Genomic DNA, 15,195 nt, shown 5'->3' on the forward strand with positions numbered 1-15,195 from the left:
ATATATAGTTTTGGTGGTACTGGGGTTCCTGGAAACCCTTCTACCTCCGGGTTACACTCCCAGACCTATTTTTATATTTTTATTTGGAAACAGGGTCTCTTAAACCAGCATGGCTGGCTTCGAACCAGTGCGATCCTCCTGTCTTCACCTTCCAAGCGTGGGGATTACAAGTGTGCACCACCACACCCAGTGTTTAAATTTACATATATTATTTACATAGTTACATAATACATACACATATATTATTGTGATTATTTTCTATGTGTAAGCATTTTAGAATCTTTAGTTGAGATTGTTTTATGAAAAGACAAATCTATAATTTATATAGTCACATCACAGTAAGGCACTTCATAACAGAGGATTCCTACATATGGGATTTCTATAATTATTTTTTAGGCATAAATAATGTGGTATTTTTTCCTTTTTTAGTCCTGGGGAACTGAACTCAGGGACATTCAACCTCTCAGTTACATCCCCAGCCATATTTTATTTCTTATTTTGAAACAAGATTTCAATAAATCACAGAGCACCTTTCTAAGTTGCTGAGGCTGGCTTCAAACCTGTGATCCTCTTATCTCAGCCTCCCAAGTACAGGGATTACAGATGTGCATGACCACATCTGGCTTTCTTTTTTATTTTGAAACAGGGTTTTGTAAGTTACTGAGGCTGTCCTTGAACCTGTGAACCTCCTACCTGGGCCTCCCAGGAATTACAAGTGTGTGCTACCACATCCAGCTAAATTGAGTTATTAAAAGCAGAAAATCAGGTTAGATAAATGGCCATGATAGAGACCATCAGTTTGTTCATTGCTTTGGGCACAGAAGTCTAGTTATCTGCTTTCCTTAAAGTGAGATGCCTAAGTTCTCTTCTGTGGAACATGAGCCAAGCAGCATCTGCCTCGTCCTGGCCTGACCATAAAACCTGTGGGACCCTTCTTCCATGTTCCTTTTTCCTTCCGGCTGTCTGTGCCTCACCCTCCCACCAGAAATCACAAAGCCATGTGCAGAAATGCCAGAACTAAGGTCAGCCTGGGGCTCTATCTGTAGGATAATGTGGAATGTCCCACACCTCACCCAAGCCTGTCTGACACTCTCTCTCTCTCTCTCTCTCTCTCTCTCTCTCTCTCTCTCTCTCTCTCTTTCTCTCTGGTACTAGGGACTGAACCCAGTGGCATTCTACTTCTGAGCCACACCCTTAGCCCTTTTTACAGGCTCTTGCTAAGTTGCTGAGGCTGGTTTCAAACCTGTGATCCTCCTGTCTCAGTCCACCAAATACTGGGATTAGCTATCATGCCCTGCTAACTCCAAACCTCTCTTGACCGTGAAGTAAGCAAGAAGCTAACTGTGTGGCCTTGAACCTTGATTCTTCAAATGTATTCGTTTCTCCCATCTTGCCTCCTTAACTTAAACAATGGCACATTTTCAAGAGTTTCTCAGAAATGACCTCAGAATGAGGATTTTTTTTTTTCTCCTCTAATGGCTGCTTGTAAAGTCCCCTTCTGATGAATCCTCCAACACTGTATGGTGTTTCACCCATGAATGTCAGATTTACCTCATTAGTTAATTTGATCTCCTGGGTGCGAAACTGTTCATCTTTTCGCTCAGTGTGAAACAGAGGCACACTCTGTGGGCTGCGTCTCAGATGCCAAAAGTTAAACAGAGCCGCCTTTTTCACCAGCCCCATTTGGTTTGTTACAATTGCGGATGAGAATCTGAGCTGGTAGCTGAAGCTGCGGTTTAGAAAAGTGCAAAAATAGCTGCAACAAGTCATATTTAGCAGAAACCAAAGGTTTAAAAAATGACAGTTATAACAAAAACTAAAACTAAATAACATGTGCTGTTCTGGAATAGGCTTGCAGAGACTTCAGAAGGGTTGTCTCCTTCTAGAACAGGCCCGCTGTTTTGACTGCTCTTCTCGAGCCTGTCTCAGATGTTACTCAAGTGCAGCTGAGCCTTTCATACATAGCCCACAAGTCTGCCTCCAGAAGCCTTGAGAACTAATATGAATATTTATTAAAGTTTTTTGGAAGGCGAACTACAGGGATTTATACACAGAAATATTTTAAGATTCCTCATCACCCATTCAACCCTACCAAATCCCTACAGCACTGTACAAATATCTCTTTCTATTCCTCCCTCTTTCCCTTACTTTTTTTTTTTTTTTTGCAAGTCCTTTCTTGTTCTTTTTGGTGTAATGCTATTATGGTTTCTTCAGATACTTCACCCCTTCTTCAATATACTACTTCCCTACAAAGCTTCAGAGAAAGGGATCAGAGTGAGCTTGGGAAGAAAGAGATTGTGAATGGCCCTCCATAGCTAAGGGATACTTTTGCGTATTCAACCAACCTCAGATCAAAAATATTCACAGAAAAAAATGCATCTGTAATGAATATGTACAGACATTTTTTCTTATTATTATTCCCTAAACAATATAATATAGTAATTTACATAACATTTATGTTTTATATAGTATTTTGAGTAATCTAAAGGTGATATAAAATGTACAGGAGGGTATGTGTCAGATGTATGCAAAAAAAAAACCCATGCCACTTTATGTAAGGGCATGAGCATGTGTGAATTTGAATATCTGCAGAGGAGATTCCAGAAACAGTGCCTCAGAGTTACTAAGGAATGGCTATATTAATCTTTTTTTGCCTGTATCTTAATGATATCTAAGTTTTATAAGATTGTACTGATTGATATATAAGCTATATGGTGATTGTTAATCATGATCGTTTCTTTGCTCTTTCTGCCTTTTTTTTGCTTTTTGTGATACTGGGGTTCCTGGAAACCCTTCTACCTCCGGGTTACACTCCCAAACCTATTTTTATATTTTTGTTTTGAACAGGGTCTCTTAAGCCAGCGCGGCTGGGTTCGAACCTAAGTGATCCTCCTGTCTCCGCCTCCCAAGCGCGGGGATTACAAGCGCGCGCCACCACGCCCGGCGTTCTTTCTGCTTTTTAATGGGAAGCTCTTAGTTCCCCAACATCATCGTGGACTTTAACCAAGTGAATTTTGACATTCTGTGGAAGAGCAAGGCCTCAAAACTGGTGGTGATGAGACTTTGATTTCAATTGCTATCAAAGGCAATTCTTTATTACCAGTTTTGGAGGACTAGAGCTCCAGTCCTCTGACATAAACAGCCAGGAACTGACTGAACAGATTTTATGTATGCAAGTATTTATTTTATTATATATATGTTTTTTTGTTTTTTTTTTAGGTACTGAGGGTGGAACCCAGGGGCATTCTACTTCCAAACTATACCCCCCGCCCTATTTTTTATTCTTTATTTTGAAACAAGATCTCATTAAGTTTCAGAGGGCCTCACTAAGTAGCTGAGGCTCCTCCTCAAACCCATGATCCTCTTGTCTCAGCTTCCCAAGTACTGGGATTACAAGCATGCACCACCATGCTCAGCTCAGCATTTACCTTTGAATGTGCAATTTTTATCTTGGTCCAGGATCTCAATGCTGTGAAGTTTATAGAAGAGAAGTTTTGTAAGCCTCGTTGTTTTTTCCTGTGTTGCTTGAGGACAAGTTGTTCTTCAGGTCATTTTCCCAGAGCCTTCCTTGCAGAAAACCAAATTGGAACCCCTGTCCCAGCCTCACAATAATGCGATTTTTCCCAGATCTGTGATTAAAATGATAGTGTTGACTGGCGCTGGTGTGTGTGTGTGTTACTGACACACTAGTAATGTGTGTCAAGGGGCCACTATGAGCAAGAGAGAGCAGGTGAGAACCAAAGTCCTTTGAGGTAGCGCCCCAGGGCCCTCATCCTGGATGATCCACTTTGTGTCACTCATTGGAGGACAGGGCCCTGAACTAGAACTAAGGGTTCCTGGGGCTCAGGTTTCTGCTGCTCTTTTCCCTTGGCCTGAACACTCTACCAGGTGCCCCAAGCCTTCCTGAGTGGCCAGGTCCCTGGCAGCCCTGATAGCATCACATCACCTGCTATCATCTCCTTTGTGACCTTTGCAATTGGCAAATGAGCTGGCCTTCTTTTCCTTTCTAATCCTTTACCCCTGAAGGGAAACTGAGCGTCACATTAATCACCCCGGGTTCCACATGCCTTGCTTTGACTGCCTTTTGTAGTTCTTTGCTGTCTAATATTACATGTATTGAGAAGCATGGACACCTGCCCTTTCAGAACTCTTTATGTTCTCCAAACCAGCATGACATAAGCTCGTTTAGATAAAAGGGCCCAGCCTGTTCTGGTAACTTCTGTTTGGCTTATTCAACTTTGGTGAGATCACACTAAAGTTTCATGCTTTTGGGGTGTGTAAAATTGATGTAGTCTAAATTACTTGGCTGATCCATGCATTTTTGCTCTATTGTTTAAAAAGTACTATCTCTGGGAAGCTCCCTAGTGGATACAACTTTGCCTGCATGGATCTTAGACAAAACATCACTGTTTGTAGTTTTCATAAAAAGTATATACATCTATGGAGAAAAAAAGTTATCTGAAAAATCGAACAAAATGGCTATTTTTACATAGTCTTTATTTGTTCTTCCTATCATTTCTAAAGAATGTACATCCCACAGTGATGTGGGTGATCTAATGGCATTTTGTACCAGTGGTGTTAAAAATTAGAGTGACAGACTTAATCTCACACTCTGTAGTTACTTTCTAAAATAAACATATGAAAGCAAATCCTAAAATTCTTCAAGTAGGAAGGTGATGTGCTTTCCTCAAATACCAAGATCATTCACTGCAGACTAATTCTTGCAATAATTAGTATAACAGATGTTCAATTTGGAATATCTTGCATATAGAAATTTTGATACATTTAATAAGAATTTGAAGCTTCTTAATTTAATTCTGTATATTTTTATGAAGATGAAACTAAATGTTAGGAAGTTTAATACCATGAGTAATTATTAGTAATTTTCCTTTCGTACTTGGTTTGGCAGAATATATACAACTCCATTCTCAAGTTAAAAAAAAATTCCAATGGTTTAAGAAAAGTGTATGTGTCTGTGTATTACAGAAGCAGTATTGTGCTAGCTTAGCTGGCTAGCCCTCAATCTCCGGCCTCTTTTGTGTCCCCAACAAAAATTTCATGCTGTTTCCATCTTTAAAAGTCTCATGTATGTTGCTTCTAGTCCTTGACACTCTCCCACCCCTCCATGCACTTACCCACCTCCTTCTGCCCATCCTCTCGGCTCCAATTCAAGTCACCACCCAGGAGTGCTCCATTGACCTACATCAGCTCAGTCAGCCTGCCAGGATATCCTCCTCCTTCTCAAGCTTGTACTTGCTTTCTTGTACTTCCTATGCCATGCACACATATCTGATGTTTGTCTTCTCTGTTGGATTATAGATCCCTCTAGGGCAGGGACTATATTTGTTTGTTGAGCTTTATATCCCTGGTATTTAGCACTGTTCCAGGTACTATTAGAACGAATGGGTTTATGTTAAGGATTGAGATGGGTTTTTGCACCTAATTGTGATAGTTATACAACATATATAGAATTTTTAAAAAGGTAAGAGTTGTCAAAGAATCAACTAGATCACTCGCTAACAGACCACTTGGTCTTCTTTCATTAAATACCTTGTTCATTATTTCTCTTTTTTGTGGTACTAGGGATAGAATCCGGGGGCATTCCATCTCTGAGCTACACCCCAGCCCTATTTTTTAGTCTTTTTTAAAATTTTTGAAACAGGGTCTCACTGAATTGTGAAGGGCCTCACTAAGTAGCTGAGGCTGTCCATGAACTGCAATCCTCTGGTCTCTGCTCCCGAATGCTGGGATTACAAGCATGCATCATGCCTTGTTCATTATTTCTGACACGGTTGAAATCAATTTTATAGAGCTTTATGTCAAGTATCATACAGCACATTGAAAGTATTTGTAATTAACAAAACAGTTCTTGTTCTCAGTAGGCAAATTAATAGGGGATATAAATGCTGCTAGATCTGTATGCAAATGATAATGTGAACAACTAACTTTGGAAGGGTTAAACTATGGGAATAAAAAGGGTAGTCTAAGAGAAACTTTAGAGTGGAGTGTTTTAGTAATAAAAGACAAATTTGCTTTTTAAGCTGTCTTAAAAATCTACTTCTTAGTATTACTATCTATGGAATAAAAAAGGCACGTCTTCAGGAAGGCCACATACCAAGTTCACATCAGCTGCAATAAGTCTTTTTCTTACCTTCAGTAAGACTGGAACATAAATCGCCTCTTCGTCAAACAGCAAAATTCAGAAAGTTCTCAAACATTATTCCAAACCATACAGCTAACTACTAATCAAAGGTGTGAAAGATAGTTTTATGAGTGGACTACTCTCCTTAAAACTTCACACATTCCAAATTAAAAAGAGTGCATTATAATTTTTTGGATCTTGTTAAAAGGCTTATTTTAAACAAAGTGATTGTTTTGGTACAAAAGAAGTCTTGTCAAAGTCACTACTTATATATTGTGCTTCTGTTTTCCCCTAAATTCAGAAAGAGAAAAGGGAACTAAAGGGAAGCCAAGGGAAAAACAAAAATGATGAACGTTGTTATTTTGCAGAGACCTAACGGCTTGGGAAGAACTCATGTCTTGTACATACCATCCTTAGAGAAATCTCAGGGGCCTTCCCAACATGGAGGGCTTGACAACCTGCTCATCTGTGCAGGAAAAGCATTCCTAGAGGGAGTAGTACCAGGGAAGTGGACTGATCTCAGAGGACCCGAACTCCTGTCAACTGTTGGTCATTTTGACCAAGTATGGCAGCAAATGCTCATGTTTAAACTTATTCACCTTGAATTTATATGTGTGATTATCTGATAATACTGTAATAAAAGAGAAACAGAGATGACAGGAATTCAAATGGGAAACATATCCATTTTAATCTTTGGTATGTAGGTGTTTTGGAGATTCACTGCATCTTGGAACAAAAAAGATGAAGCTGGGTGTGGTGAGAGTCTTCTTTAAAGACAACTGTGAGATTGTGCAAAGACCAGGGTGAGGCAGGTGTTCAGTTCTGGTCCCTGGAGTTCTTCTTGAAGGCAGTTCTGTCTAAGGGGTACAGTACTGTGTAAGATCACAGAATCTAGAAATAACTAGATTTTTATCCCATTTATATCTTACTAGATGCGTGGCCATAACTTGGCTACTTTTTTTTTAATTGGTGCATTGTAGTCACATCTTAATGGAGTACAAGATGGAAGAGGCATACATGCACACATCACTCATTTAGCCCTTCCCCAATTCCCATCCCATATCTTCCCCCTCCCTCCTTCTCATATTCAGCTTAGGAATTGACTTTGATATGTTTTTGAATATATATCATGTACATTAGGGAATTTTCTTTCCCCCACCCATTCCCTTCAGTTAGGTTGCCTTATTTGTTCAGCTATGGCTTCTCCTTTTTCATTTAGAGCTCCTCTTATGACCCATTTTCTCCCTAGCATCCGCATATTAGGAAAAGCATCCAATTTTTAAATTTTGTGACTTACTAATCTCACTTAATAGTTTTTCCACTACTAGAAAATGGCTTCGACAGTGACTCCTTCTCCTGAGGCTGCTATAAAATGATGTCATACACATGATGTACTTAGAAGGGTGCTTGGTGTGAAAGGGCGCAACCCATATAGAATGTTTTTATTATTCCCTGCATTCCTGTCTGCTGGGCAGAATGAGCTGCTTTCCTGCTGAGACCCAGGCAGCGCCCCATCCCAGGTTGTAGTATGCCCTTTCCCACCAGGCTTTCTGCCAGTCCAGACCATTCCTTTCTGTGGTAGGGCTGATTTATTTCAGTTGCAAGACCTAGTGCAGGCACATGAATAAACCAAGACAGTTATTATGTCCCTTAAAGAGATAAGAGAGCAAAATATGTGAAGGCATGAAGGCAGTGATAAGCCTCAAGGCTAGGGTGCCCACTTACCATTCCATAAAACCACACAACACAGATTCTAAGAGTGATAAAGTCCTTCAGGGCTCACATACGCCAACCTCCTACCTGAGTAATAGATTCCTTTATTATCTCCCAGGGTCACACACACAGTCTGGCCTCTGCTTGCTGAGGTGACTTGGCAGGAGAGGCCGTGTGAAGAGAGGAAGTGGACAGGACAGGAGCCATGGCTGTCGGTCAGGTTCCCCCTCGGATGGAGGGCCAAGGGTTCCAATCACATCAGCTCCAATGTTTCTCATAAGAACTTGTTTTTATTCTAAAGACTCCATGGATTTATAGTCTTGAAGGACAGTCTGCCTCATTTCTGGGCAGGTCTGCAGTAAAATACTTTTCTATATATACTCTATTTTTGTCTGTTGGCTTTAGCTCTATCCTCTAGAGACACAGAGAAAGTAGTTCATTATCTTTTCCATATGAATCTTTTAAGGACTTGCAGGCAGCTCTCCTGTTGTGAATCTTCCCAGAAAACAGAGACACACATGCGTCTGTGTTGCTTCAAGACCTTACTATCAAGAACTCTTGTTTCTTTTTCTTTGGTACTGGGGACTGGGCCCAGGTATATTCTACATCTGAGCTGCACTCCTAGCCATTTTTATTTTTAAACAAGGTCTCCATAAATTTCTAAGGCTGCCCTTGAACCTGCAATCCTATTTTAGCATCCCATAGACTGGGATTATAGACACATAACACCATGTCCAACTAGACTTGTACTTTTTTTTAATATGCATACACACACACACACACACACACACACACACACACACAAACACACACACACATATTTGTAAATAAAAGCATACATATATAATACACAAATAAAATATACATATATAAGCTTTTATTGGTGGATTATAGTCTCACATCATAATGTAAATTATGTTGACAATAACATACATACATGTAGCAATTGATGCCCGCCCACTGCCTTCCCATTTCCCTCCTTCCCAATACAGAATACTGAGATTGACATTCTCATATATGTACACATAGCTGATGGTAGGATTTCCTTCAGTGAACCTCACTCTTCCCCTTTCCTTAGACTACCTCCCTGGCTCCACTGAGGCTTCTCCTCCATTATCTGGAGTCTCTCTGGTATGCCCATTACTCCCTAGCTTCTGCATATTAGAGAAAAAGTAGAATTCCACTGTGTGGATATCCCATAACTTTGTAATCCATTTATCTGTTGATGGACACCTAGATTAGTTGCATAATTTGGCTATTTTGAATTGTGCTGCTATGAACATGGATATGCATATATCCATGTAGTTCTCTGGTTTCAATCCCTTTGGGATGATACTCAGGAGTGGAATAGCTGGATCAGATAATGGATCCATTTTCAGTTTTCAGAGTAATCTTCACACTGATCTCTATAGTGGATGATGGATGAACTAATTTGCAGTCCCACCAACAGTGTAGAAGAGTTCCAATTTTCTCACATACTCACTAACATTTACTATTTTTTGACTTCTTGATAATTGCCATTCTGATTGGCATCAGATGGAATCTCAGTATAGTTTTGATTTTCATCTCCTTGATTGCTAATGATGTTAAACATTTTTTCATGTATTTATTGGTGATTTGTATTTATTCCTTCTTTTGAGAACTGTCTATTCAATTCAATTGCCCATTTCTTGTTTTGTTTGTTTGTTTGTTTAATATTTTGGTTGTACCGGGGTTCCTGGAAGCCCTTCTACCTCCGGCTACACTCCACGGGCTACACTACCAGACCTATTTTTATATTTTTTTAATGTGGAAACAGGGTCTCTTAAGCCAGCGCGGCTGGCTTCGAACCTGCGTGATCCTCCTGTCTCTGCCTCCTAAGCACGGGGGATTACAAGCGTGCGCCACCACGCCTGGCATTTTTTTTTTAAAGTGAAAAGTCTTTTAAGTTCTCTGTATATTCTAGATATTAATCCTCTGTCAGAGGGATAACTGGCACAAGATCTTCCCTTATCTTTAGATTCTTGATGGTTTTCTTTGATGAGCAGAAACTTTTTAATGCCATCCTATTTATTATTATTCTTTTAATTTTTTAAAATTTGAAGGTCTTGTTGAGAAAGTTTCTACCTGTGCCAATATATTGTAGTATTGGACCTATGCCCTCCTTTAGTAGCTTCTTAGAAGATAGAAAAGATCTCTCTCTTGAAAAGGCAGAATAAATATCAAAATAGCCATTCTAGCCGGGCGTGGTGGCGCACGCTTGTAATCCCCGCACTTGGGAGGCGGAGACCGGAGGATTGTGCAGGTTCGAAGCCAGCTGCGCTGGTTTAAGAGACCCTGTTTCCAAATAAAAATATAAAATAGGTCTGGTAGTGTAGCCCGGAGGTAGAAGGGCTTCCAGGAACCCCAGTACCACAAAAAAAAAAAAAAAGGCCATTTTACCAAAAGTGATCTACAGAGGCAATGCAATCTCTGTAAGAATTCTTCACAAGCATAGAAAAATCAATCCTAAACATATTGAGAAACAAAAGACCAGAATAGCTAAAGCAATTCTCAGCAATAAGAACCATATAGGAGGAATCACAATTTCTAACTTCAAATTATAGTACAGAGCTATAGTAATAAAAACAGCATGATATTGGCACAAAAATAGATACATAGACCAATGGAGCAGAATAGAAGATACAGAAACAAATCCACATACTTATAGCCAATTGATTTTCAACAAAGGTTCCAGACACATACATTGGAGAAAAGACAGCCTTTTCAGCAACTAGTGTTGAGAAAAGTGGTTATCCAGTTGTAGGAGAATGGAACTAAATCCTTACTTGTCACCCTGTACAGGAGTCAACTTGAGATGGCTGAAAGACCTGGAAGTTAGGCCAGGGACTTCGAAGCTACTAGAGGAGTCATAGGACTTCTGCTTCTTAAGCCAGTTCATAAACCTCTGATCTTATGCTCTTTATTCTGCTTCTTAACTCTCCATGCATGCGACTAGAGTCTGTTTCCACCTACCCTCTCCAGACAGTGCGCTCTGTTGGCCCACTGGTAACCAGGGCCTTTGAAAGTGGTCCCACTACCCCACCCCAAGTATCCAAATCAGCAAAGATGTCAAGATCAGATGTTTTCAGAGTTCAGACAAAGCCCGGTATCTCATTTCTAAGGCTTAGGAAAGGTCAAGATGCACAAACATTGTGGATATGAGGGGTATCATTCTGGGACTAGATCAATGGTCTCTATTTGTGGGACACCTGAATTTGTAAGAGGGCTGCGCTGTCCCTCAGGAATGGGCCTTCAGTGCCCTTGCTTTGTCATCCCCAACATCTCCTAGGAAGGGGAGGAGTGTGTTTACTGTGGAGGGTGAACACTGCCCTTTATTAGCTCTGCTGTCTCTGTGGGTTTTTTTTTTTTTTTTTTTGCCTCATCTATCTTTCCATTTTTCTGCTCAGAATTTTATATTGTGAAAATTCCTTCTCTTCTCACCTCTGCCAGGGGCCTTAGTGACCTCAGCATTAAAAGGAAAATGGCTCCTCCTGAAGTTGAGGGTGGCATAACAAGGTCACTCCCACCAAGGAACCCCAGGAGGAAGGGAGGTGTTCTTCAGGGAGGTCATGGATGCAGGCAGTTTGTTGCTATAAATTCTCCATCAATAGACTTTCAGCTCCTATGGTCCAACTGTAAATATAACTCAAATATCCAACATCAAATACTAGAAGAGTAACATTTTGCTGTTACTTTCCTCATAAAGAACTCAAAAGGAGGCTCACAAACAGGGAAAGAGAATCCATAAGGGTGGCAAAAGCCCAGCATTTCAGGAAGGCTGGAACTCATCAAAATCCAGTGTTGCCTTCCTCCTGCGGTTTCTGGGGCATGCTCAGAGAACAGTCACCCTCAGTGAGGTTATCCTGTGTGATGAGGAGGCCTGGTCTTTCCAGGCACGCCCGCTATGCCTTATGCCACCATCTTTATGCTGGATAATGACCATGCAGATTGTGCCTGTTCCTACATAAATGTGCCCTATGACTCATTGGACAGAAGTTGTTAAGCTTCTTCTCTAGAGAGTGGAGTAGGAGGGAAGCTATTAGAGTATCAGAAAGATTCTAAGTGGGTTCATAAAGTGTCTGAGAGGCAACAGTTACCAATGAGTGCCAGGCTAAAGGAACTTATCGTTGGAGATGTAGAAAGCAAATTGGCGAACTTGGTGAATACATAGTGTTTCAAAATTTTGGGACCCAGAAATTCCTAAGGAATGAGGTTGGACACTTTTTTTTTGGTGGTACTGGGGTTCCTGGAAACCCTTCTACCTCTGGGCTACACTCCCAGACCTATTTTTATATTTTTATTTGGAAACAGGGTCTCTTAAGCCAGCGAGGCTGACTTTGAACCAGTGTGATCCTCCTGTCTCCACCTCCCAAGTGCGGGAATTACAAGCGTGCGCCACCACGCCTGGCGAGGCTGGACACTTCTTGAAGAGGTTTTTTAATCTCTAAGAGACCTTCAGTATTCATAAAGTGAGACACAACATTTAATCTGATGGAGGCAGTAAATATTCCACGGAGAATATGTGGAGTGACTTCCAGGACTTTTTAACATACTTTTTTGACAAAGACTTTTTTTTTTTTTAAAATCAGGTTTATTTTCTTCAGGTCAGCAGTCCTTTCTCTTGGGGAGAGGCTGCGGAAGGAGGAGAGGGTAGCTGCTACAAGCCATAATTCAGGAGGGTGATACAAGGAAGGTCAGGCAGGACAGAATGATGTGTGAGATCATGTTAGAAATATCACCAGATTCCTTTGGGAGTTATAAAGGTGCCTTAATTCTTGTCCTTGCCAAACATCCTGTAATAGTATGACAAGATTTTATTTATTATCACAGTCAAATTGGACTCGTGCGCTCTGGTAGGCCACAGGTGTGGGATGCCAGTCATGGCTCTTACACTCATCAGGCTGGCTCTTGTTAGATCATTAAGACAAGTAAGGGACTCGAGATGAGATCCTCCAAAGAAAATTTCCGGCATTTTTTTTTTTTCTTCAGGCTGGAGAGGCACCTGTTTGCTTTTACTGAGTTCCTGGCTGGTTTTGCATTGAAAGGGTCATGTATTTGTACCTGAAACAAGAGTAGGAAAGAAGTATTCCATTTTAAAATCAAGCTTCTCTAATGGGTTGGGTACTTAAAATATGAATTCTAATTAAAAGTAATCTAGTTTTGATGTATTTTAATGCAGAATTCTTTATTATACACATTAAGGTTTGAAACAATTATAGTCTATTAAAAGATGTTTAGATATTTCTATATACTCATGTATATCTATACATAATTACATCTGTCTTTATAGGTATGAATTGTATTACATATATTTATTAAATATTTGTGGTTAATCTGCTTTTTGATGTAAAGATGGGTCTACTGCAGCAGTCGCATCTATGAGAAAACAGACAGGCACTTTGGGGAGAAATGAACTGATATATACCTATTTGAGGACTTAAACTTGCTCTCAAGAAAAAAAAAATCAGAATATTTATTTTAATCTGTTTACTTTATTATAGCTTCCTAGCATAGATCTCATATTTGATTATCCATTCACACCTACTCAGAATATATTAAGATTATAGATTTTCACTGAAGATTCATCTTTAAAATAAATTCTAGTAATTCACAGTTAAAAATTAAGAAGATACGTTTTTAGAAATGGGTTTTTAGTCTATATATAACATGGGATAAAAATGACATGTACAGTGTAAAATATCAACCTTTAAATACTGTCAAAAAAAAGCTAAGTAACATAATACTTACTGAAATACTTTAAAAGGCTGTTGTAAAAAGAAAATGGATAATTTGCCCCAAAGAGATAATCCAGAAATTTGGTTTCCAATTCTATCATCAGAACGCCTTTAAAAAAATTAGATTTCAAATAGGAAATGTATATTAATGTAAATCTGTGGGAACATGGGGAATGATGGTAATATGAGTTGTAAGGAGGCAATATCTGGGGCTTTTCAACACTTTTGTTCAATGATTTAGGTTTCGGAATGGATGGTAAAGGGGAAAAATTCTATCATTTTATGGGTTCTTGCAAGAAACCAAGTTTCCTTTTAAGTTCTTGTTTATTGCAGATGCCTAAAGAGAGGCTACTGAAGTAAAATATGACACTAAAATATAATTAGCTGCATTGGCCACAGAGACCTCTATGGTTAAGCCCTAATTAGAGGACACTGTTGACTTTTGTACTGCCTCAGACCCACCTCCAACCTAGTTTAACATTCTCTCTTCTACCCACTTCAAAAGGTAAAGGTGTGTTCAGAAAAAATGAGCTTTGATGGATTAAGGTTCTATTATTTGCATCATACAGGGGCAATTTGGATCCAATTCTAAAATTTCATTCACTCTCCGTGGTTCTTTGGCAACTTTATGGTTTTTGCTAAACGGTAGCTCTTAGACCAAAATGGTTGGACAATTTGGCCCCAGGACATATTTTAAGAACACTTATGCCTGGCAAGGACTTGTAATAGCTACCATTTAACAATTCACCAAAATGAGTCCTGGGTTGCTGCCAGATACAATTCCAGGTATTCAAAACTTTTAATAATTAATATGAAAAAAGAAAATGGATGCCACTTTCTTTTTTGGTGTTTAATCAAGTTAGCAGTTTATATACTAGGACCCATTACTTTCCAAAAGTCACATAGACTGAACAAAAGTTTGCCATGAAACTAATCATCAAATGTGCTTCTAGTATATGTGTGTTTATGTATTATAAAAGCTTAATTAATACAGTGGAACGTAGCACAGATGTAAATTGTGGCTGAATGATTTAGTTTCTAACTAGTGAATTCAGATCTACATTGGATTGTAATATTTTAAAATAAAAATGAATTACCCTGGAAATAATTTTTATGACTAAATTAACATTTTAAAGTCACGAATAACTCCTATTAAATAGTATAGTAACAAAAGAGTTTTGGCGTAAGTTGGCATGGAAAATTGAGTTTTCTAGATTTAGCAGAAAATTTTAATATTAATTACTGCAGTGTCTACTTTCTCATGTAAACACTAGGTATTTTTCTTAAACTGAAATACATAAATTATACATATGAGATTCCACATTATGTTTTGATACTTGTATACATTGTATAATATTTGAATCAGGGTAAATCTATCTCTTCAAACATCTATCAGTTCTTTATGGTAGAAATTCAAAATCCTTACTCCTATCTTTTAAAAAAATATAGTTAATTACCATTATCTATAGCTACCCGACTCTGCAATACAACACCAAGACCTATTTCTCCTATGTAACTATAACTTAGCATTTATTGATCAACCCTCTCCCAGGCCTGTGGTGGCCACCATTCCACTCTCATCTT

Source organism: Muscardinus avellanarius, assembly GCF_963383645.1.
Source record: "Muscardinus avellanarius genome assembly, chromosome: 2".
Taxonomy (NCBI): domain Eukaryota; kingdom Metazoa; phylum Chordata; class Mammalia; order Rodentia; family Gliridae; genus Muscardinus; species Muscardinus avellanarius.